Source organism: Neodiprion fabricii, chromosome 3 (assembly GCF_021155785.1).
Source record: "Neodiprion fabricii isolate iyNeoFabr1 chromosome 3, iyNeoFabr1.1, whole genome shotgun sequence".
NCBI lineage: Eukaryota > Metazoa > Arthropoda > Insecta > Hymenoptera > Diprionidae > Neodiprion > Neodiprion fabricii.
The window spans coordinates 19,796,634-19,820,298 of record NC_060241.1 but is presented as its reverse complement, the minus strand read 5'-3'; the positions used below and the strand labels follow the sequence as shown (position 1 = coordinate 19,820,298).

At 40.8% G+C, this 23,665-nt stretch overlaps 1 protein-coding gene across 5 annotated transcripts in view; it reads right to left on the bottom strand.

Moving 5' to 3' along the window:
* Positions 1-23,665, bottom strand: part of LOC124177497 (zinc finger homeobox protein 4) — a 207,884-nt gene that overhangs the window by 148,846 nt on the left and 35,373 nt on the right. For 2 of the 5 annotated variants that reach the window (XM_046559905.1, XM_046559907.1), the window contains exons 1-2: positions 19,414-20,130; positions 909-954 (exon numbers count right to left, since the gene is read on the bottom strand). The gene's annotated coding sequence lies outside the window, so the exon portion shown is untranslated. Of the gene's footprint in view, positions 1-908; positions 955-19,413; positions 20,131-23,665 lie in introns of those variants that run through there. The other 3 variants (XM_046559908.1, XM_046559906.1, XM_046559911.1) reach the window with 2 other exon arrangements.

Below are 23,665 nucleotides of genomic sequence, written 5' to 3'. Positions count from 1 at the left end.
AAGTCGTAAACGATCAGGATCATCGTCGTTAAAGGTCGGGCGCGGCGGCCCTCGAATGAGAAAAGCAAAAAAGTGGACTTTGAGGAAAGAAAAAAACAAACAACAACAAGAAAACTAAAAATTAAGGCCTTCATTTTTTAGCCCTCGTGATCGAGCTCAGCTGCACAGGGAAAACGAAATAAATTCTCGCTAGAATCAGCCTCGTCTTGATTCAAAAAGTATGGGATATGAGAATAGAAACTTTGGGTATAAATTAGACTGTTTCAGATTTGAGCATATATTTTTTTTCTTTTTTTTTTCTTCTCGTCAAAGTCTAAACGTTAGTTCTTCGCCGAAGTAAAAATTCTCTTGAAGTATTGGAGTTTTGGTTCAATTTAGAAAAGGGCGTCATTACTCCATGTCAATCTTTACTATTCAAATAACGAGTAAAAAAGTATAATCGGTCCAATTTCTTGGTGAAATTTTACAATAAATATCAACAATAACGTGTTCGATTTCTTGGATCTTGAAAGATTGATTTCAGTCTTTAATTTTTTTCAAAAGTTACAAAAAGTTATAATTCTTCCTGATATTTGACTTGTGGCTGCTCCGTCGTAAGAAAAAACAATCGTTACGTTAAAAGATAAATTAACTATCCACAGAATTATATCCGAATGACGTCGTAATTAAAATTATTTTTAAATAAATTCTGCGAAGAAACTTGAGTGAATAAGATCTCTTAAATGTGATCCGAATGAGAAAAAGTCACACGGAACGAGGCATACGTTAAACTTTACGTAATATTTCTGTAATTCGGGAGGATTTCTCGAACGGTAAAAACAAATGTTTAGACCTCAATTTTCAGCCGAGACCCAAAAATATCTATATATACGTATAATATCAGATGTGTATGTAATTTAGTTACTCACCGATAGGGAAAACGGCAGACGACTAGGTCTACTCCTTTCCTACGACCTGAAACATACGAAAAGATTTAGGAGACGAGAATCGGTGTGACAAGTGACAAGGTTTATATTTGTATTACAGCTATATTCGTTATGGGTAAACTTTTACAGACTGGCGCGAACGCGTGTGAATAAATTGGGCAGGGCATACTTCATGACTGGAAAAATGATTTATCCAAGAACGCAGGACGGGTCCAACTAGTCGTGGAGAATTCATTAGTTTACTCACGCTAGAATGAATCTTAATAAGCGTGTGGCTATCGGTAATTACGAGCGACGAGGAGGAAAGTTTGTCAGGCTTAGTTTGAGCGGTAAAAATTGATAAACATTAGAATATCGGGAAAACGGAGAACGGAAGGAATGTACAAATATTTGACGTGCGACATTTTTTTAACTTGGACAGGATTAATGAAACTATGCAAAAAGAAAAGAAAAAACAAGATCTGATTTTTTATAGACTCACCAAAAAACATCCTCACTGATTTTGATAAAACATAATTCAATAAGAACTTCATTCACGAAAACGAGAAATTCCATATACTCGATTCACCTATTAGCCACATTTTATTAAGCACAAAACAGGATTCGTTTGATCGAAATCAGGTTTTTTATCGTGTCTAATAAATTTATTTCGATCAAAGCATTACCGAGATTTAATTTAATTAAATATTTTGTTCGACAAACTAAACGACTAATCAGGATTATGCAAATGACCTAAATTTTCTGAGTTGATCGAATCTTTATTACGGTTTTTATCCGGCCAATCGATCATTTAACAGGATAACCTGATATTGCGTGGGCCAGACAGTGTATTTGGATAGGTTTCAAAAACCATTTAAATCGGCTGTCATTTAATGGTCGAAAATAATAAATGTCCTATAATCGACTAAAATCAGAAATACATATGCACGAATTTAAATACACATTTTTCAGATCTAGATGGTCCCCGTTCATACTGTAAATATTGCTTAGAATGTCCAACTTTACGACGCGTAAAAGAAGACAGGACTTCGGTCAAGTAAGATAGCTTCTCGTATTGACCATGGTAAAACTGATTAGCGATGCGATCCAAGTTGAAACGAAAAAGAAAGAAATCGTTCAGATTCAAATTTCAGATTACGTGTGTTTCGAAGTTCCAAAAATCCATTTTTACATATTTTTTTTCGTCTAATAGTACAACATATCAAGAATATTTTCCCAATGTTTCAGACCAATTGGAGTGAAAGCCTAGGAGAGAGCACCTTTGGAAATTCCTCTTATTAAGCTCGATCGACTTCAAAAACTATATCTTTGAAGTGGGTGGTCACGATTTCTCAAAAACGAACGCGCCGATCTTATTGAAACTTTACACTCTCCTTCCAAATAGCATTGCCTAGTAATTGAACTGTGGATTTTCTTTTTCTCGATCACAACTTATTTTACAAAGCAATACATAATGTAAGTTTTACCGAAAATCGTACTTTTTTGTACACAACTCTGCCAAAAATTCATATTTCAATTGAAAAAACAAAAAAAAATCCTTCGTTCAATCACAAGCTATGCTCATCTACCAACGCAAAATATCTGATTTTTTCATTTCGTACGAAGCTGTCACGAGTAATCGTGGCCACCGCTAGGATACTATCCTGAATTTTCAAAAATTTTCAATGAAAATTTCACCAAATATCGTTCAAACGTTGTTCTTTTACACGCAGAACAGTACGAATAAACGAACCCCTTTATCATATCACCGACAAAAAAATTCTACAAAATATACTCTCTTCTCGCCTTCCAAACCCACGCGACCTCTTAACGGAGTGCAAAAATACACGAAGATCTGTATTAATCGCGTGCAAGAACCGTTCGACGACGCAGCGTCGAGACTCAAAGCTCGCGTCGGCTGGGAATTGACAGTCGAATCACACGGGTAAGCATAGTAGAGAATTACACGAATAGAGTATGTTTGCATGTAGGTACAGTGGAAGAGATTTCATCCGGTGAGCCAACGTCAACTCGAGAGTTCGTCGCTCGGTTAAAAATGCAAATCGAAGTGCCCAGACTTTGACCTTGCCTCGCCTCGTCTCTCGTCTCTCGCCTCTCGTCTCTCGTTTCTCGTCTCTCGTCTCTCGTCACTCGTCTCGTTTTCCTTGGGACCGATGGACAAGCCGTGATTAATTGTCCTATTATATTACACCGCGAGGTCCTTGCTGCTGCCGCAGAGAACGAACGAACGAACGAACGAACGAACGGTCCCGTCTTACCTACTTCATACCGTTACTGCAACGGGTGGGTGGCTCGATAGGAAGGCGGGTATAATTACCTGCGACGATACTCGGCACGTACGGATAAACCGCGATTCGAGTTTAGCTGGTTACCTACCGATCCGCTGATTTTACATCCGCAAATTTATCCGCGTGTAATATGCAGAACAACTCGGAAATATTCCCGTTAAAATAAAGGATGAAAAATAAAGAAGCACCTTCGCGCGGAAGAAAGAAAAATATTCCTTCGTTTATACTGCACGCAGAGAAGCCTCGTGTTTATTGCTGTTTTGCCAAAGGCGGAAAAATAATTCATGCCGATACGTTAATGTACGGCGTAAAAAACGTATGACTGCTAAAGTTATTGAACTTTTATCCGTTGTAGGTACCTAATAAGTGTTTAAACTCAGTCACGAGAGTATTTAAGTAATTTTGTGACCGTTGTATCGAAATACTATTATATGTCGTATTGCGGTGAGGAATTTTTGCTTTACGATATTTCGTACGGCTTTACGAAAATTTGTCGATTTTGTGATAAGATATGATTAAAAAGCAGAGTATAATGATTTCAATATTTTCATGAATTAACAAAAAACCACGTATAAATCTTCATTCTTGTTTACTGATAAAATATTCTGACGACGATACGCGTGATAAAATTCACCAGCTAAAATTTCGTACCATCTTAGACAGAGTGATTTTTCAAGAATAAGCAAACGTACAAATCGAGGAGCTCGTTGAAATCGCAATTCGATTTTGTTAACAATCGCTCAAAAACCGGTTGAAATTAGTTTTAAATCGCTTGGATTGCTCAAAACAACTTTAGAATAGTTTCAAACTGTTTGAAATTAATTTCAACAAAACCGTTTGTTATCGCTTAGGACCTGCTTGAAACCACTTGAAACCTCTTAGAGCTCATTTCAAACTGTTTAAAATATTTTGAAGAAGTCTTAAAACCACTGAATATAATTTTGCAACTATTTTGAACCTTTCAAAATCAGTTTCAAATCATTTTCAATCATTTTAAAACCACTTGAGATCATTGAAAACTTTTTAAACTTCGTTCGAAATAACTCGGAATAATTTTCAAACCGTTCGAAATCAATCCTAATCGATTATTATTAAACTATCCATGAGCGAATAAACATTTTGGCAAGTCAAGAAATTGTTAACCATATATACAGTTATCCTGCAATAATAATGATAATAATAATAATAAAAACCGGGAATGAAAAAAAAAAACGTTTCACCGTATGACGTGTAGAACAACAAAATATGGTGAACAGTAAGGTACAGAAAAGCAGCGAAACAAAAAGGGCGAAAAGAACAATGAAAAAAATATGTATGACCAACGATGCGAACCGATTTGAGAAAGAGAGAGATAGAGAGAGAGAGAGAGAAAGAGGTAAGAAGGATAATGCCGAGGGAAGGCGTGAAGTCCGGATCATGATCGCATCGTCCGTTGGTGGTCGATTGAAAATATTCCATGTTATAAATTGAATAGCAGCGCGACGAAATCAGTTAAACCAAGAGAGATGAAGGGGGCGGGCGGGGCAGGGGGGGGGAGGGGGGGGGGGGGATTACGAAAGTGGGGACCTCGCCTTACGGTCTTTTCCAGACCGGGGACAGGATGCCCGGACCCCGAAGGCACGACAGCGACGGGGGGCAGTCATTTGTTGCTGTTTATTAATTCCTGGCAAGGCGAGGCGCGAGAGACAACCGTGTCTTCGAACCTTCGGTTTTACTCCGCGCCCACGCGCTGCCACCCCCTCCTTCCCCATTCTTCGTACTTTCTCTCTTTCTCTATTTTTCTCCGTAAGAAACAGAAACGAAAAAAAAGAAAAAAAAGAAAAATCTCAATCTCTCTTTCCCTCTCTTTCTCTCTCTCCCCCTCCCCCACTCTCTCACTCTCTCTCTCTCTCGCGCCGTCTTTCTTTCTCTCAAGAATGCTTCTGATATTTCTCTCCTCTTCTAACTGCACCGCCTACCTGTAACACGTTTGGGCATTCAGGAACACACACGCGGTTTATATACTCAGGTATTGTGTTCCGTAGGTGTAACATCCTCTACTGAAATTTAGCCGGTTCGGACCCTCGACACCAATTTTGTCTCGTGAAGAGATGGAAAACATGAAAAATTACTTCACGACTCTCGTGACGCAGAGAAGTGGAATGTTATAGGTGAAACGAAAGTGCGAAAAATTTACAGTGGTTGGAGTAATTAGTTCCAGATACTCGAGTGTAGCCAGTTGAATGAGGTTGAAGATCGTGACGTTGATTTAACGATTCATTTTTAGGATATATCGTTATTTCGCAACTTCAGAGCTGTCCGAAATTCAGTGGTAGCGAAACATTTTACTTTTAAATCAATATTTTAAAGAATAAACTTATTTAATGTCACTTTTTTTATATGTTTTGTTACGTTAACGTAGTCAACATCAAACTCGTATGTTTAACTAGAATCAGAATTACGGGATCAGAGTAAAAAGTCTTATGAGAGAATCTACAATATCGTTCGTCTATATATGCCTGAAATACGGAAATATCGATCTATTATCGAAACGATTCATGCTGAGGAACTGTCTGAAATGAAATAAGCCGTAATAAAACAGGACACGCTCAGATTTAGAAATGTTAGTTTCTTTAAAATTATTGTAAAATTAAGAAAATAGTGATTTTTTCCCCAATGGTTCGTTACGGCAACGTAACTAACTTCATCCTCATCATTATTGATGGAATCGCAGCAATGAAAAGAAGAAAACCGATATTTCGATCACCCGCACAGTTTTTTGACCGTATGAAATTTAAATTCCCCAACACTTCCCCGATTTCCCCTGTCCAAATTGGAAATGTGTGAAACGAAATGAGCTTCGAGTTGAGCGAGCTTTTCGTTCTCCAGCTGCATCTCCAGGTCTACAGGCACACTTTTTCTCTTTCTCTCATTTTGACATGCTGCAGTCTCTTTTATTTCATTTAGTCTTATTTCTATCTCGCTCCGTATAGCCGTTGTAGAAAATGATTCTGGCACGGGCTAAGAGATGTAAATTTATGAAGGCCCAGGAGGCCTCCGTATCACGCTCCCTCCTCTACTCACACACGGATATAACACGACGAATGCATGCACGCATTGTTATGCTAACAATGAATTAATTATTCGCTGATTAATTATACGTCCATGCATATAATAATATGCGTGTATATGTCACGGAGAAATTTTCATTCGACGCGATCGCAGCGACAGGTAAATGCATTAATTACTTTTGTATAAAATTCGACGAATGCAGCCTTGTTTCTCTCTGTATTCTTCGTCCTTGGTTTGAAAAAGAGCAATCAAATCAGAAAAATAAGGAAAAGAAGGATTGCGAAATAAAAAACCTGTACATTGCAGTGACAGAGAATTGTATTTCAAGATCGAAAAATTCTCATCACTCCTCTCCATTTCTTATCGCAATTGTTATTTTCTTTAATTTTTCCTTCTTTATTCCTTGTCGATTCAATATCTCCATGCGCGTTTCGTCGACAAAATATTGACGATGAAAGAGTGGTGAGAAAATGGGGAGAAATAGTATGTTGTGTAACAAGGAGCCAAACTCGGTCTTTTCGGACTGAGCGACAGTTCGCAATATCAGTAGTAGGTGAGCTAAAGACGAATATTGCAAATACGCGAAACGAAAAAACCATTGCCTCCTTGTTGCACACGATTCCTTACGTAACAAGAGTTACGCGTTTTTTCACGAAGCAGGAAATTGAGGCTAAGGGCTCGCGTAATGTCAGATTTCTTCGCGACTGCGCATGCGCGCAACTTGAAATCGGTCTTTTCAGTACACCGCGCGTGCGCATTCGCAGCCTCGCTCGAGCGTCACAGAAACGGGTACCTTGCGCACGGAAAAGACGCATGGAAAAACGCGTAACACATGCTCGCGTTTCAAAAAATAATATGACGAGAATACATGTGTGTAAAAAATAGGAAAAAAAAAAAAAAACCCGAAGGAAAGAAAACAAGAGACGAAAAAAATTACACGCGTGGCCTCGAAGTTTCTGTGTATTATATCTATCTCCGTAGTCCGAGCTGACAAGGAGTCGTCGAGCAATTAATTAATTAGCACTTCGAAGCCGAGGATGGTATAAGAGATATATAACGTATAACCTATAGCCGCGAAGACTCGCCTTCATGCGCCGTTTACGTAGGCGTATAATATAATCGAATGGAACTTTGGGACAAAGTCATTAGGAAATCGTACGGATAACTATTGCATGTGTGTGTTATATCTGTAATATACACGTACTAACCGTACCACACGTTTGACGCACACTAGAATTGAAGGCACGTAAAAAACATCAACTATACGTAGCGATAAACATTCGGCAGCGTTACACGACGAGTGGGTTTAATGCCGTATTTGTTTATGTTTATGTGTAAGTTTAACCATGGTTATATTATATTATTATAGACAGCCGATATCACCTATCAGATGAAATTACGATCCTGTACAGCTGTGCGCGTTTACTTAATTTTTGTGATCTTACTTACAATGAGGACGTGGAGGAAGAAGAAGAGAATCTAATCGTAAGAAAGAGGAAAAGAGGATTTACATAACTATGAATAAGCGTTTAATTGTATCTTCGCGTGATTTATACATCATAATTTTCTCACGTTGATTTTGTCTTTGCGTTAATCACGCTTTGTCGTTCTACGTTCATCACGTACATGCGCATGTGTAATGTGTACACGTATAGCGGGTTACACATCCGCACGTTAATTTCAATCAGTGTACGTCAAATTCAAAGAACTGCAGTCAGGCTCAGGATGATTTGTATAATTATTAATTAAACGGTTGCGTAAAGTAATCAACGTGAATAAAGGCACGAACCGCGCAACTCGGATGATTGGTAAACTCACAATGGTAGGTATAACATACGAGTACATCGGTCTCTCATCGACTAATTACGTCGCCGCAGCATCTCATCGCCGTATTTAAATATGAGCCGATTCGGTGAGGCAAGGAAAACAAAAAATACGAACTTTGTCGAGAAGCGATGAAAAAAAGAAAAGAAAAGAAAAGAAAAGAAAAGAAAAAAAAAACAACAACGAACGAAATTTTTAACGATAATTAATTATTGACCGAAAAAATGCCACTACGAAATTTTGTACACGTCAGGTACAGGTACGTCGAACACGTACACGTACGAATACACACACGGCTCAGAAGCATTATATACGCAATACGTGATCGTGGGACGCGAGTCTTTGCATTGCGTCACGGACGGGCGCGTTAATCTCGCGCTATTCGTTAATTAGTCATTAATAACAAACAGACTGACTCACTATAGTTAGGTATATAGTTATATGCCGTCTGAGACGCACGTACAACGCATTACCAGAGGGATAATTACGAATGCAAATTTTTGCTGGTGATAGAAAACAAAAGAGGTAGAGAACTACGGGAAGAGGAATTTGAAAATAAATTTAATATTAGACAAAACAATCACGTTCCTCTCCTTTTCGACTGGGAAAAAAAATTCACCGGCCCGTTTGTGAATAGTGAATTTTTTACAATACTGACTCATGGGTTTCGTTTGTCTTTGACTACGCTTTTTTTTTCTCTCGTACGCAGCGTTGAGTACGTGTTAGATATACATATAATTTATCGTATCTGTTCGTGTAACATTTTGCAATCTCGATAAACTTTCGTCTCCGTTATCACAAATAGACAAATTTGAAGCCGGAGTAAAGATTGAGAAAAAAATACACAAATTGTATCCAATCTGCTTTTCGGATAAAAATTTTACCAATATTTATTTCGTCTCCTGAAAATTTCCACGACAGATATATTATTATAGCAATTGTTTCTCGTTTTCTGATTCGCGAGTTAGTGAAAAATTTCACATCAAATTGCGTAGAGTAGTCGGTGAAAATTTGTTTTATTCAGATTAAAATTCGTATAAACTTTTTCCAAGCTCGAGTAAGATTTGACCTTTCCAGTACAACGGATTTCAAATTGCACGAAATTTGCGTGATACATTCAACAGCAATGCATGCACATACAAGTATATAAATGTTTGTATATATAAAATTAAAAAATTTTCATCATTTTGAAAACGAATATCTATATACAAGAATTGTATCGTATCCGCAAAATAGAGCATTATAATTTATAACCATCGAAAAATAACACAAACCAAATGTTTCACTTGCATGAACAAAACGATTTAAGAAAAAAAAAAACGAAAGATTCTCATCCGTCTGCATCTAAGCGAAACACGTGAATGTTCTCGCGCTACAATTGTTGAAGGAGGCGGCGAGGGGGTGATAATTATCAAAATATCTACCTATGACGCAACGATGGAGACGTGTAACGCAAACGCAGAGGACGCGTATGACGAGGCATGCGAGGCTTGGATGAAGGATGGAGAAGGAAGAGGAGGAGGAGGAGGAGGAGGAGGAAGAGGAGGTGGTGGATGGGGGTAGTTTTGAGGGCACACACACTGGCCGTCGTCTGCACTTGAAAGACGCGACGGGGCTTGTACGTCGACGAAACGCGTCGGGACGACGTGGAGGGGGCGTCGGCGGTCGCTACGACAGAACTAGAGCCAGAAAGCGAGGGCTGTTTCACCGTAAGCCCGGAAAGCTCTTCCGCGCCGGCCTCCCACCATTTCCCTATTTTGCATAGGGCCTGCGCCGCGACGCTCCTCTCTCTCTCTCTCTTTCTCTTTTTTCCACCCTCTCTCTTGCTTTTTTTTACTCTTCCTTCTTCTCTGCTCCTCGCGACGCCCGCGTCCTTCCACCTCCCATCGCCCACCGACGCCTGCAGCGGCAGTAAAATCGAGTACAAGACGCGTTTCGATTTGTCGAGGGTTAAAATACTGGCACTTGTTGTGTTATATAAATACTTCCTCTGGGGGAGGGGGGAGAAATATCGAAGATTAATTAACGCGTTGTGGGTGAGGAAGAAGGCAAGGATAAATAGAGAGAAAAAAGATTGTACGATCTCATCTTTTTCAAATCCACTTATTAGATAGTCCGGATATTTTCATAAAGCATTTTTCATCTTTCGATTAGCTTTCTGCCTGCAACGTATCAATCATTGATCAACGATTCTCAAGTCAAAGGTGAGAATAAATTATTATCAATAAAAAAGAAAAGTGATAGAACGTAAAAAATCGACCGATGGTGAAAAAGCTCGCAACGTTATTTCTGAGATCAAACATGTGTGCAATTTTTGGGACGTTGGTTTCAATTTTGCATGAAATTTGGCGCTCGAATATAACACGAAACGGTGAGATATCAAAAGAATTTAGTGCATTTAGTGCAACATGCGTATTGTACAAATTAGCGACAAGTTTTCGAACTATCTACTATATACTAAATCGAAAAGGAAGAAAGAAGTTTTCTTCCGAAGTCTGGCTCTTGATTTGTAATGCAAACGATATTTTGCTAAAAAGTGTGCGGAAAAAAGAATATTGTTGGTTTTGTAAAAAAAAACGGTGGTGAATATATGAACAGCATTTTATTGGAGTTAAATATACAGCAATTGTAGCAAGATTTACAAATCCTATAATAAGAGTTACAACATGCTCGACTAGATCAACCAAAATTGATGTAGGCTTGACTCCAAAAAACTGCTGTCCACATATTCACCACACAGACGTAAAATCTAAATTTAATTTGCCTTCGCGCGAGTAAATCGTGTATGTAAATCAGCGTTACGTGCCCTCCGAATTTTACCGTGCTGTGGAAACATGACATTTTTGTCAAAAATTAAACCTGAGGGGTGGAAGGACCGCGGCACATGATTGGTCGATTTCAATTGGCCGGCGTTCCAGCTTCCGAGTGCAGAGGAAGGGTGGTTTCGACTCGGGCAAGTTGACGCCTACGAGTAATTAAAATGAGGGAAGGCCTGCGGGGGAAATCGCGAGATGGAAAGAGCTCCTCCTCCTCCGTGGCGAGAGGGAAAACGAGAGAGAGAGAGAGAGAGAGAGAGAGAGAGAGAGAGGAGAGGGTTGGTTTCGCGGCGATAGCGCATGTATAATTAGTCCGGGAGACGGAGGACGGGGACAAGGGTGGAGCCGGATGCCCCGCGCATGATCCAGCATCCACACCGCCTAACCTGTGCCTCTCTAATGTATTCATAACGCCGGCGCCGTCCGTCACCCCCGAGGCGTTCACCCCCCACCGTTGACACATATAGTACACATTAGATTCCGTCAAATTAGGGCACTATTTCTGCCCTTTTTTCATGCCCGAAGAAGCTATGAACGTAACTTCTTACCCTGGAAAAAATTCTCTCGTAAATGTATAGGATTTTTGGTTGAAATCTGCGAGACGAGCGCCTCGCGGCGGCGTGCGACTTTTTTTTAGTTGTAAAAAAGGTGCAAAAAGACACGTGCATTCCGGTTTCTTTGAGGTGTTATTTCGAATAATCATGCTTAGGGTTTTATGTATATATAGATGTGATCGGGCAGATTTTTGAATTGTCTGGAAATGGTGGTAGGTTTTTTTGGGGCGGGGTTGAAGCTCCGAATTTGAAAATTTTCGAAAACTCTTGATTCAGAATTATTTGATGGCGAAACTTGACGTCGAGAAATCGAGCTTCAAAGAAACCTGTTCGTATGTTCGCTTAAAACTCCAGAATTACCGAACCGATTTCGAATCTCTATTTTTCTGCAGACCGCTAAAAAGTACGGCCGCGTTTAGGCTATATTTCGTTACAACCAGACCAATGGTTTTCATAATTTTAGGGATACGACGATATTTGTAAGCCGAGTCGGAACGGGATTTCAAACTCCTAAAGGTAGAGGTTAGGTTAGGTTAGGTTATAGATTAGGTTACAAGTTAGGTCAGTGATTATCAATCTTCGTTCAAATGTTCTCAACTTTAAGCTAGATTGTTTTATTAAAATAAAATTATCATTTTGTTACACTAAACTCGGATGCGGGTTGCTAGTAGTCGATGAAAACAAACGTCGAGATCTATATTTCGCAACCCTTACGGAGAGGCCGAATCCGCCGATGAGTTTACGAGGCCGGAAATATCCCGGCACCGTAATACGAGTCAATAAATAAGGAGAGGACGGTATGTGCGTCGGGGGTGTAGGTAGATATCTTGGAGAAGAGGCGCATCGTTACGTGCTCGCGGTTTTGCTCGGCTATATACACGTGTTAATGACCAAACGTCGTCCCTGCGGCTCGACCTAATTGCGGCCGATGACACTACGTCTTTAGGGTGACTCTTCTCCGTCTTCACCCTCGCCCTCGTGTCTGTCGACCGTTTGCTCGACACCCGCAGCCGGGCCTCGGGAGAAACCCATGCCAGGAAACCACTTCGACGAACACGTGAAAAATTCGTCGATTTCCCTGGACTTTATTTTTTTTCATGAAACGAAAGTAACGTTTGGACATTGAACCAGAATTCAGGTTCGATCCGAACTGTTCTCGAATAGAATTGGAGATTCAATATTTAGTCCTACTGTTCCGCAATGAACGCGAGTGAATACGTGTGCGAAGGGGAGTGTTTAAAAATTTGATATTACGTTTGTCACTGGAAAGATTCGGGAATCAGATTCCGCGCAACGCATTAACAAATTTATCATTTACATGGATGAAAAGAAGCCCGTAAAGAAACAATTTCAGCTCTGAAGCTCGCGGTATCCAAACGCAGTTTCAAAGAAAATAGTTGTCCGAATAATAATGTTGTTATAACCTATGAATCGATTCGAAACGATTTCTGCACAACTTTTCACACGCGTTTCGTGCAATTTCACAGCCTCAGATATCTCATCGTTTCAAGAATTATTTATACGATATTTCAAAAACCGATTCACCAAAGAATATCGATTAGCGCCTGTGCAATAATAATAATAATAACCATGCAAGTACATATTATTACACATCTTGTCCTATTGTCGACGATTTTATTCACCATTGGGCCTCAGATACGAATGAACGAATGAATCGCGGTACGAATCCGACATGATTATGCGGTAAACCGGAAGTGGTTAAAAAAAAAGTGTAACATAAAGTGTCAAGAAGTGAAAAAAAAATAAATAAATAAATAAAAAAAGAAAGCAAACATTGACGAATGACGTGGGTAAATTATCATCTCCGGTAAAGATAATGAAATTCTTTCGCCGGATTATTAGGGTTTGACTTTTCCGGCTTGACCGGCTCTCGTATCTCTCCTATCCTCCTCCGCTTCCCCGGGGTGCACGAGGGGGTTGAACTACGCGGTGCCATCGAGGACACGACACCGTCTTATACGCGACATGGGGGTGTGAGTTAATTAGACCGAGTATACGTAGTGCACGGCGCCTAGAAGGGGTCGGGGAAGGTCTCGTCGTAATATCTGCTACGTGCCACAGGTCAGGCCGCTTATTAAAAACATCGAGCACACTGGCCGGCCGTGCAGGGCTAACTCCATCCCCCCTTTGTCCGTGCAGCGTATCTGACGCGGTATAACTTCAGCTTTCACCCCCGTGATAGGTCGAAATACAATCCGGGCACTGCGGCAGTTCGAATTTAGGAGGTGAGAAAGCACGGGCCAATATTTCAACCCCAATTGCCCGCTCGGGGTGAATATCACCCCGCAAATTTTTCAAACTCCTCGTACAGTATCTATTAGTGACTCAACTTTGACGATGGCTTACAATGTGTAAAGAATCAATTTTGGTTAGGAAAATTGAGAGAGCTTTTTCGGCGATTCTTGAATAATATATAGATTGTTTTTTTTTTTCTTAGATTTTTAGAAATCAGTGTTGAAGCCGGATGTCACTTTTTTAGAGCTGGGTCGAATTTTACTCTGTGTGACCGATATGCGATTCTACTGAAATGTGACCAATCAGAATCAACGTCTCGTTTCTCTGGTTTCAGAGGAATAAGGAAGTTATTGGAATAACCCCAAAAATGAAAAGTTGAGTTTTCACTAGATCTAAACGTTTTGAAGTTTGGAAAATCACCTCCAATTATTTTCTGATGAACGTATGTGTGTGTACGTATGTATGAATGAGATCAATTTTTTCATCTATCAACATGAAATCCGTGTGACGCAAATCGGTTTCGTTATCAATTCGTTAATTCTATATACTCCGTTACGTTGTTAAAATAATTATTCGCTACAATTTTCGTACTTTAATTCCTGTCACCGTCCCACTGCACAGTTATCAGTAGAATTTACTAAATGTTTGACAATTTTTTATGGATCCGAAACAAAGCATAGATATCTAAGCTTGCATCTACGACTCCGGTATCTTCTGCACCCATTTTTCCCCGCGATTTTCGCACCTTACGAATACAATAATTTGATATATACTCGATTCACGACTACCTCGTAATAAAATTACTAAAGAGTATCAACTTCTGGCCAACCAACCTTATCAAGATTCCTATAAACGTTTCGATTACTGTCTGATGCAATTGCGCAATCATCAAAGATGATTTGTCAATTGTCCATTCCTCGTATTCTTCGCTAATGAGATGGCTTCGTGCGAAAAAAAAAAAAAGAAAAATCGAAAAAATGATGATGATAATAATAACAATGATAAGCAAAAATGAGCTGCTTTTTTCCCGCTTCTTCCTCGCATATACCGGCTCATACCTAATATTCTCCTTGATCAGTATAAGCGCGTGGGTGTTCGAGATCCGGGGTGGTGGGATGGTTTCAGTGGGGTGTAATCGGGGCTCCATCAGGGCACCCTCGCTGTATTACATTAATGATATTGATTCAGAAAAATAGAATTCACCAAGCTGCGCTACTACGCTGTTCCCGGTATTGTGTTACACTTATATACCTGTATACCTGTATACCTATATACATATACGGACGTATTTCCCACCCGCAATACCCACCCACACAACTCACACCCTCCATCCTCTGGCCAGTGCGTGTTTTCAGCCTTTTTTTCCCACCTTCTTATTTCGTTCACCTTATATTTTGATGCTGCGCAGCAGATTCACCAAATTCGGAAATCCCTTATTAACAGATAATCGAACGTCTTCAATTGACCGCTTCACGGAGAGAAAGAAATTCTTGTACCAAGAGAATAGATTTCGTTGGAGTCCATTCGCTTCGATCTAGTATCTCTTATCAGTTACAAATACGATAATGTCAATTCGACAATTTCTATTCAGTAGGTTTGTCAAAGTGATTTAGTCAAGCGAATTCCTTGATTCAAAGAAAGCCTTTCTTGTCGCGATCGCGTGAAATTTTTTAATGCGTTTTCCAAACTGAGTCGACTAAATATCAATTCATTTGAAGTTTTAAGTATTCTTTCTTCAAGTCGCAAATTCGTCGACGGAAACAAGTAGAGAATATATTCGTCGTAAACATCAGTGTACTGGTAGGTAGGTAGATAAATTGGTTATCAGACATATTACTGCAAACGAAGAAAGCGTAATAGCAAGTTTCGAGTTATAGAAATTGATATTGACTACAAATGAACAAAAGCTATTGACAAATGTTCAATTTATACTTTTACATATGCGACAATAAGTTTTCGGGTTTCACCTAACAATTATCGGGGAAAACCGTCCAAAGTTTGAGTCATTAGAATTACAAATGATATCGTTCGAAGAATACATTTTCCGTGCTTGAACAACTCTGATGTAGAGTCATTGCAAAAGATTTTCGTGGCAACAACTTTCATTAATTGTTTCAATCACTGAACTCTTGACTCAACAAAACATGAAATAAAGCAAGCTCAATTTGTTTTAATAAAAAGAATTCATATTTTTAAAAGAAAATGATTCGAGGTACGTTCGATCAAATTTTTAGTCATTCCGATCAAACATTTTCTTGATAATTATACGAAATTTAAATTACTTCAAGGAACTCGCGCCGAATTACCTTGAATAAATCGATAGTCAGCACGATCATTCAACGGCTTGATTCAATTCTACATTATAACTTGACACAAATACGTCGTCCAACAAAAGCATATTTTTGAATTAAGTAAGTATCGCGTCTCTCTCGCCGCACTTGACTGTAGCATTTGATTGAATGAAACGAATATCACCTGACTCAAACAATCCTTTCCCACCGTGTGTATACAATTTCATTCTTCTACGTCCATATATTTTCATACTACGGAATATAGTTCGATACAACGCGTGAATCAAAACTCATTGAAAAAAATGTTCGTTAAATTTGCATACAATTCAAAATTACGATTATGGGTTTGCTTTTTGCTTTTTTCTTTTCTAATTTCAGAAAAATTAGATAATTCAGCCTCTGAGACTCCGACCGATCGAACAATCAATTTCTGATATGCGATATATCGGCGAAAGGAGAGAAGGTGGGGAAAAAATAGGAGCAGATTACTTTTTCCCCGACGATGGCTAGACATCCCTCGAAGCTAAGGGTGGCTGAACTCGCCGGGGCGCGTGGAACTCCTTCATTTGCACACTAATGCGTGTTTCTACGTCTTACGCGCGGGTTAGTTCGCGCCGATTTATCATTTCATTTCATTTCTCACTCTCCTTGCCCCCCTCTCCCTAACTCTCTCTCTCTCTCTCTCTCTCTCGGGCCTTTCTGTTCGATTACTCGACGTCTGGTCCCTGCGGGTAGTATAGACCTCTTCTAATGACCGTAATTTCCAGAGGAATATAGAATATATATATATTTTTTTCCTCATTCCCTCTCACTCAGCAGTCGTGGTGGCGGTGGTGGTGGTGCTAGTTTTCTCTCTCTCTCTCTCTCTCTCTCTATATCTCTCTCTCTCTCTCTGTCCTATCTTTTTTCCGTATTTATACCGATTGTAACAAATATCCCAGACCGATCGATACGGAACTAATCAATTATTGACTGGCCCGTGTCATCCGGCCTGTAGGAACTGCTTTGCCACTATACACATAACCTTTATTTTCATGTTGTCGTTGTACGAATCGCTAGCTTCGAATAAATTGATCTCGAAAAGAAAAAAAGAAAAAAAAGCAAAAAATAACGAAATAAAAAAAAATGATCCTGTAGCGTTAATTAAACTGCACGGCAAAGCAATTGCAGAGATTCAAGAAGAGATAAAAAAAAGAACATAAATTTGTATTTGAACCAGTGCTGACACGTGTAATTATCAAGCATATATATATATATATATATACGTATATACGGGTCTACGATCACGTTGCGTGTGAGACTCGTGATCACGTCGGTGTTAAGAAATATATACGAATGGTACACGTGTGTGGGTACAAGGCGCGTTGAACAATTACGAGCAATTAATTCAGGTGCATAGCTTATAGGCTGGACTATATAATTCTGCGGATAAGTGCAGGCGCGTGTATATCCGTAATATTCACACCGTGCCTGTGCGCATGCATACGCTTACGGGGAGAAGGAGATGACGATATGCTGGAAAGTGACGGAAGAAGGCATTGCGGCGGCTGGTATGTTCACCTACGGTGAAATGACCCAGTAATGATCATGCATGTGAATTATCACAAGACTGATGTAACTTTAACGATTTCGAGATAATATTATATACCTAGGTATGGGTATATAATGTACCAATCTTGTACATACGCCTGAGGTTTTTTATTTAAACAAAAACAAAGAACACGAAGCTGTAATACTTGCATACTAAAAATTTATGGATCGACACGGATCGACGGCTGATACACGTATTCGTTACGCGAGCGTCGAGTGAAAATCTTATTTTTCTATTTACTTTTTTCCAACGTGTGACCGAACAGTTCGCTACACGCAAGGTGAAAATTTGATTGAAAATAAAATTGAAACGAAAAGCAAGTTTATAACAATTATAACCGAGAGTAAAGCTGGGATCAGGTAGAAGTCTCGTGTGAAATGGTATCGGAAGAAAGTTGAAAGATCGAAGAATCGCGGGAGTTTTTTGTGCAACTCGGTACTCGACTGAACAAGTTCACGATGTGTACGTTCGATACACCGTCTCAGAATGATGATTTCACCGCTGTATTTTACTAGAGCGTTGGCAATGAGCGCCTAGGTGCAATAAGACGTTCAAAATAATTGAGAGATAATCGATCGACGATTGCTAAGTACCCACGTAAAAGTAATTACTCGGTGATTGCTAAAGGTGAAGGCATCGACTTACAAGGCAATTCAGGCTCGAAGAAATCCTTTGACAATGAGAATCGGTGACTTTGGATTACTTTTTGAAATATTTACAGAAATAAAGAACACGGGTTGATACGTTCCTTATCGAGCAGAATCGTAAGATTGGAATCGAACGAAATTCGAACTGATACTGTACAGAGGAATACTTGTCTACTGGGTTTTCTTAAGCTTGTGAAATACCGGTTTTTTCCAAAAAGGTAATCGAACGAAGTTCACGATTCGAGTATACAAAATGGTGAATTAGAAGGGTTGAATACATATTAGATCCAACTATTAATTTATTGTTTTTAGATTACTCAAGGCAACATGCGACAGTATGTGAAATGTTGAATTCTTATCAATCCGAAGTTTGTAACCATACCGTAACGATCCATCTTTAGAAAAACTCGTTATTTCGAAACCGTTAACGGAGCATGAAAAAAACTCACATTTCGTAAATACAGCTTCTTACGGTTATTCTATCGGTGCAAAATAGTAATTCTTGTTTCAACGTTTCGATACGGTGACGTTACTAACTTCAGCCGTGCGAGTTACGACGATCGAATAGACGTCGTATCCAACCGTTAATTCGTCGTTATTGGATGTTTCTAAAATTTTTGAATGCGAGGAAAGTTTTCCATTTTCGAAGAGTAAAGAACTCTGCTTAGAACCGTAGCTGCACCCTATAAAATTGAAAAGACACTTCGAGCTCCCTTGGGAGCAAGCGATTGATTAACCCCTTCGGCCAAAACTGCGAGAGAATCACCCTGAATAACTAAAGACGCGGTGAGAGGCAAGAGCGTGTCGAGCAATGTAGCGCCGCGGGACCTTGCGTAGTTTAAAAGTTAGTTAATTATAAATTGTAATTAGTACAACAGTCGTCTTGACGGCCGTCCGGTATAACACACGGGCACAGAGCGGCTCGGGCATAAACTCGGAGAGGCGACGCGTATGCCCGATTAATTAACGCCCCTCCGGCTATTAATTATTAATTGCCAAGCCGCGCGGCCAGTTGCCCGGCACCTTGCAGACATCCGGCTGTCTCCTGCACCCCGCGCTAATTACAACGGAGACGTAATTACGGGAATTAAGGAATTCGGTCCCTCGATCCGTTCGTTCCAAGATATACGCACAGCGCGACCGGCCTTCTCACAACAACGAATACCCACCTCGTTTCGTCCACTGCTAGTGATTAACTCTGCGCCGGGTATTTGCACAAATGGCAAATAGTCTCGAACGCACTCTCACACATTTCCAACGTCGCCCTGCACTCACCACTCACACCTGCGCGTAGAAACATCCGCGTACGTAGATCGAAGTAACATGCAGGGTCCGTTCGGTTTTCGATACCGGTACGATCGTCATTCGATCATGCTCGTTTCGAGCCTGCGCGACGCACAAACCAGGCATACGCACGATTCTCCGAGGATAGTAGAAACTCGGCTTTGTAAACAGAAGCCCTTCGTCAGAGGTCGGAAGGCACGTTGGCCTAGGCCGGCGAACACGTGCTCACCCAAAACACGCGGCACACGTGGCCGAGGTGAGCCCGAAAAAAACTTCACTCGAAAGGATTGCCGACCGTTTCCCTTTTTCCTTTCTCGAACCGAGTCTCGTGCAACAAAGAGATTAGACCCGTTGTGTTTTTACGCTGTCGGACGAGTCGTTGTACATACACCGGTTGAACTTGACTCCGAGGATAACGTAGGACATTGCCGGGTAATGCTCGTGGCTGGCTGATCGCGTCGAGAGGAAGGGAAGATCGACGGCGTACTGCCGGTAGCAGGGTCCGTCACGTGGTCGTTTAACGCGAGGAATCGGAGGTAGGCGGGTGGATGGACGCAAGGTTGGGTGGCCGCGCCGTTTCCCCCTCTCGACACAAGTCTCTTCGCCCCCTCCCGCCTCTCTTACTAATTCTCTGAAAGGGGTGTTCGCGCGTCACTCGCGGTTTTCGCCTCGCGCGGCAGGGGGGGGGGGGGGTGGGTGGGGGGGTAGGCGGAAGGGCGGATCGGGAGGGATGAAGAGGGCGAGTAATCGCGGAGATTCCCGTTCGCAATTAGCCGCGTGGTCCGCGCGGGCAGCGTGCGCCTCGTCCAGCGTCCGACACGATACTACTACGCCCCCTCTCTCTCTCTTGTCCCCCTCTAGCCGTTTCCCCCGCCGCCGCCTGCCGTCTGCCCCCCCCCGCCCCGCCGCCCGCCGCCGCCTGGACACACTCGTTAAACAAACGCCTCGGAGTCGTGACGTCACCTCGCGAGGTGTACAATTTTCATACGAGGGTACCTGCCTGCCACCTCGCGGCCCCCGATCCTCGTTAGTCCATTGTGTGGGGCCTTAGCGGACCTGTATTTCCAGTTAAGGGCCGGAAGGTCCCCTCAATTCGAATCGGAGGTTTCTTGGAGGTTCGCGAAATTCTGCGCCGAGCGATGGCGTCGACGATTTTCGAACTGTTACACGGGAGGAAATTGTGAAACTTGACAGATCTAGTGCGCGGCTGCGCATGCGCGAGCTGTGGCGGATCTTCGCGCAGGCCAGCCACCTCAATCTTCAGCCGTCAAACGCGGCTTGTTTAGAGCTTATGTCGGTGGTGCCAATTTTTTTTTTTCTTAGGCTAAACAGATGTCGAACAATTCGTGCAGCAATTTGGGTGAACTTGGTAAACCTTTATTGTCGGTTGACCGAAGGTCGATGACTGCTACGAGTCATCGTAGCGACGTTGTTACAATTCACCACTTAACGCGAGAGAGTTTGACATCTCGTGACTAGTTTCGAGTACGTTACTTACCCTGTCTTGCAGACGTAAATATTGCGCGGTAGCATCTTGCCGACCAATCGAATTCGATTATTTTGCGCACGCGCAGTCGATCGTTTAGCCTGCTAAATGTCACCGTTTCTTTTAGTTATTCGTCATAAATTATAGATTGAGTTACGTTTATGCAGCATGTACATCTCTTATTTGACTAGACGCTTTTTTCAATACGTGTCTTAGAGCGGAGAAACGAAATATAAGTAACAACGATAATAAGAAATAATTAAAGCACTACGATGTTGTTCGGTGTCAATTCAGCACTAATCGACCTCGTTCGATTCTATCCACAACAATTCGGACACACTCGCTCTTCGCTTGACGCGGTGGCATGTTGTAGTATTTGTCGCGATTTAAGTACCCCGCGGCACGAATATCGTTCTATGAAAAATACATTGATACTTAATTGAGAAAAAATATTTAATGAATCCGCAGTGGTAAATTCACTGTTTTCGTGACGTTTAAAATATTTTTCAATCAAATTTATTCAATCCCGATAAATGTGACTTGGCGAAGCTAAATGTCAGCCATAACGGGCAACAATTGTTATAACTAAAATTCTCTTCTTTGACATAAGCATTTTTTTCTCAAGTCGCAAATCAATTTTAGCTAAATCAGTGAATTTTAATATTCCAAATTCTTTTGCTGTATTTTGGTATACGGCTAATTTCTTTCGACACTTCGCAACTGTCGTAAGAATCTGAGAATCGTAGAACGTTAATCACACGTCCAGTGGATCTCAGCGGCAGAAAATTCGTTCATATAATATCGATTATTATAATCGAAGAGTAAGAGAATAAGCAAAATTGATACGTGCCGAGAAAATAAATTAAATACGAAGAGTTTGCAACTTTTTTCCTGCATGTCGCGTTTGAATTTCGACAATAAAATTGAATCGGAGCAATTGTAGCCGCGTGGCTAGTACGGGATGGTTGTAACATATGTGCTAAGTAGTGGGTATAACCTGGGTGTTGTTGCGAGTGTGTGCCAACGACGCAATCAAAGCGCGTAGCCTCGACAATTACTCGCGCGGCTTCATTTTACGACAAATATAATTATTGTTGGCCGAACACGGTCTATAATTATTTTCAAACAATCGCGCGAACAACAAAGTAATACGTGATTCTGTCTCTACTTATGCACATACGTACGTATGTATGTATGCGTATGTATGCGTCAGCAAGTATAGTTATAACTTTCTGTACTTTATGCGGTATTATATCCGATATCGAGGACGACGACCTCGGCCGAAGCTTGCCCTTTGAAAAACAAGGAATAAACTATTTTACGCTCGACAAGTAATTAATTGTTACGATTCGCTATTTATGAGCTGTAAAAAGTATTCGAAACTGTGCAATGCCTGATATATATATATGTTTTCGGATGAAAACGGACTGAAATTTGAACATGCGAATTGAGGAACATTGTTGTACCTTTTATACCCAAACAACTTTCTTTCAAACGTATCTTCCGAAAATCAGACTAATTGATCAACGATGAAGAAAGAATTGATCAATTCTCAAATTCTTTCGAAGAAGCGAAACTTTTCTTCCTATATTATTTTTCCTCTTCTTCTTCTTCTTCTTCTTCTTCTCCTTTTTACCCCACTGTATCTTTGGTATATAAATTACCGCGAAGATTGAAACGAGTCCAATGGTCTGTATCTAAAGCCTGATAAACCGCGAGATATAATTACCTACTCCAAGCGAGTATAAGAGCGGTTCTCGAGTCTGACGAGAAACCGGCTTCACTACTGCTGTGCCCGGACCGCAAAGCCTCGATGTTTCTCGGCCAAAATAGGCAAATTGCGATGCAGGTGGAAGAAAAGCCCCTTTTCCTCCACGTGTACCCGACATTGACCGCGAGGCAAGGTTTGAACGTGACGGCGAATCTGGCTCGGCTACTTCGCTCCGAACACCCTGAGCACGCGTTCGCATGCACCATACGTGGCAACGCCACTTGGATTGCGTAAACAAAGGCACTTCCGAAAGCTGCGACGTTTTTTGCCGAGTTAAGTGCTATTATATGGTTCGCGTGTTGTTTAGCCTGGTTCGAGCCTCTGCTGGGTTGGGTTAGCTCGGGCTTAGGCGCAGAGCATGCCGGTCACACACGTTTACGCATGCACAGGGTGTCCCAAAAAGCAAGGATCTGCAGCTATCGTGGAAATTTGTCAAGACTTGTGGTACCTTTCGTTGGAGTTCCTCGTCGTGCCCTTTGCTCGTCGACGGGTTGTGGATCACGGAGTTTTGCGTGGAGAATGAAGAAAAAACGCAACTCACGTATTCATCTATTAATGAAAAAATATGTCTGCCATGTTTTTACCAACACACAAATTTTCATCCAATCAAAGTCCAATCTTGTAGAATAACACTCGAATATTTAAATACAGATGTGTAAAAAAAGTAAAGCTTAATTGTAATATAAAGATTATGCGGTTATTATTCCTTTTCGAGGCTATTTTGATGTAACTTTAACGATCTTTTTATTACTGTCGAGCAAAAAAAAAAACAAAAAATCGTTCGAGGTCACTGAAAGAAGTTGGAAAATTCAGGAATTTCCGAAAATATTTTTTCAATCCTCCTCGATAGTCGAATAAAGCACTCGAAAATTGTCTACAT